Raw genomic sequence first — 3,131 nt, 5'->3', positions numbered from 1 at the left:
CTCACATACCAATGATTACTGATACTATGATGGAAGATATTCAGTCCAGTCTGCATAATCTAATTTCAACTGTCTCCGATATGAAGTCCACCCAATTGCTGCATACTTTGAAGATTGATTCCACAAAGGAGAATACCTTAAAGAGCCTACATCAAGTTACTAAGAATATCATTTCCTAATTTCTTCAATTGGATCAATTGAAAAAGGACAGAGTGACAGTTCCAGCACTTTTCCAGACTCTGGACATGCTAATCAATCGAATGGATTTTATACAAACCAGCATGACCAAGAGATTGGATCTGATGCAGTAACAGATGATGAATGCTATATCTATAGTCACCTCAGAAGTCAGTATAATATCCAGTTAAGGTTGGTGGGTTTGACAAAAAGGGAGAAGAACAACAACAGCTATCTAAGAAAAGATCCAGTCAACCAACTGATCAAGGACCGGCTGATAAAAGAGCAAAGAAATAAAGAAGTCCAGATCAGTTAGAAGACGACATCTTTATTCAGTTGAAAGTTTTAACAGATTTTTCAGTCAGTTATTCTTTATTCTTTGTACGAATCTGTACACTGAAAGAAGATTCTTTTATTCAGGAATTCTTTTATTCTTTCATTCTTTATTCGAATCTGTACATTGAAAGAGTTATCAATAAAAGATTATTTTATCTACTAGAGCTCAGTTTTATCAGTTCATATATTCTAAGTTTTGTCAAACACCAAAAAGGAGAAAATTGTTGGAAACGAAATTTCGGAGTTTGACAAATTAAGCGTGAAAATATTGAACAATTGACCAAGAAAACTAAAAGTAACTGAACTGAATATTCGTAACTGATAGTTACCTAAACTAAAGATTAATGCGTATATAATTCTAGGCAACTGAACTGAGTGAAACTGACTGAAATGTGTTGTCAACCGAACGATCAGTTGAGACTGATCAGTTACACTATAATCAGTTGAGACTGGTCTGTTAATCCTATCGGCTAAATAAGTCAACTGCTTTTATCCGCTTTACACATCATCAGAAAAGGACGTCCCAACAACCAACAGTTTGTACAAAAGCAGTGGTGACGTAAGAGTTATTGAAATCATATCTTCGAGATAGAAGGGGTGACGTAGGAGTTATTGAAATCTCCAAACATCCACAAATCTTGTGTTCTTTCTTATCAGTTTTATTCTATCTGTCTTTCAGTTATTTCCGCACTTTTATTAAGTTAACTGATTGACATTGACAACAAGATTCCTGAAATCAGTTTATCACTAAACAGATTAATTCATCGAAAAGTTGTGAAAATTGTCAAGTGTTTATTCAAACCCCTCCCTTCTAAACACTTTATCACACCGAACCGATCCTAACAATATGTTAAACTCTTTGTACCTAAATATTTTTCATGCAAAAATACAATTTGAATGGTGCGTCAATGAAGTTTAGAAACGTGTCTTTGCGTTTAAAACGCTCGAATATACGATCGTTGGTGTGGGTTGCGAAGGGGGACGAACGGGCATGAAAATTCCTTGTTTTTTGCTCTTGAAATTTTGAACTTTTGTGTGTGTGTGAGGTGCGGCTGCTATGGGGTGTGTAAAACCTAGCTTTGTTATTTATAAATTTCGAAATTCAAGTGTTTAATGTGTTATGGTTTTGGGCTTTATTTTTAGCAGTACTATCTATACACAAGTGATGGTTTGTATTCATAATTCATATCATAGTATGGCTTCTACCGATCAGTGTCGATCATATCATGTTCCTGTTTGTTGGCCAACTTTCGTGTGTTGTGATTTTCCCATATTTCAAATATTTATCACCATATTCATGTATTGTGAATATAACACCATATTCTTGTGTTGTGACTTTCCCATTTTTCATGTATTTACCACAATTAACATATTACTATTTAGATCATACTCATTCAAATATTTTAACAAACACTTGATGAACATGCTAGTTTTATAGCCATTTTCATTGGAAAATTTACTTATATTTTATCATTATCAAGAGTTTATTTTGCATGATATATTAAACATGAGAATTTTACTTAATGAAAATAAAGAATTCTAATGAGAGTAAGATTATGAATCTTAATAACAGAAAGACTCCTCATATGATCATGAACCAATCTATATAATTCATTGAGGGTCATAAGAAATAAAGTTGTTTTTGCACACAAATTTTGTCTGCAAAATTATTCTCCCTTCTATCCCCTTCTCAAATTTTTGCCCAACACAAGTTTATGAAATAAAAATCTCGGCAACCCCGCCCTTCTTCCTTCCACTGTGCGCCCGTCGTCGCCAGATATCTGAAATTGCGGCGATCTAATCTCAATGCAAATTCTTGAACGGTTCCTAGTGCAGTCTAAGCGAGGACTCCAGTCTCTTATCATGGACCCAATTAGATGACCAATAGGAGAAAGATTCGTTCGAAGAAATTACAAGAAAGACTATATCCGCTTAAAATACAGAATAGTTTGGAGCCAACGTTAAATACGCAAATATAACAATTCTAAACATCATATGGATGTTTTAATTCATACGACGCCTAAGGAAAATTTAAAATGTCAAAACTAAACACCGTATACTCCAACATTAAATTCTTGTGAGAGATTATGAGATATTGATTTTGGTAAATGGGTGCATATATATGCCGAGAACAACGGGTACAAAACAAATATTTATGTATGTGATGTTTTAAATGAAATTTATGCAAAATGTGGGTTGGTTACAAGTGCACTTGACGTGTTTGGGGCATGAATAAGAAAGATTTAGTGGTATGGAACACAATAATTAATTGTTTAGCTGTGCACAGTCATGGAGCTGATTCGTTGAGCCTTTTCGATGAGCTGAAATATTGTGGAGAAAAACTAGATGGATCACTTTCATAGGCATAATGTGCGCTTGTTCTCACATGGGATTAGTTAGAGATGGATTAAATTATTTTCATTCAATGATCATTGAATGTTTAATCATACTGAACATTATGGATGCATGGTTTATCTCTTGGAGCGTGCCGGCATTTTGGAACAGGCTGTGGAGTTTCTGCAAAAGATGCCTATCAAACCAGATGGTGTTATTTGGAGCACCTTACTTGCAGCTTCTCAACTTCACAAGAACATCACATTTGCGGAATTGTTTCTTCA

Source organism: Primulina tabacum, chromosome 12 (assembly GCF_025594145.1).
Source record: "Primulina tabacum isolate GXHZ01 chromosome 12, ASM2559414v2, whole genome shotgun sequence".
Classification (NCBI taxonomy): Eukaryota; Viridiplantae; Streptophyta; class Magnoliopsida; order Lamiales; family Gesneriaceae; genus Primulina; species Primulina tabacum.
Note: the sequence above shows the minus strand (reverse complement) of the source record.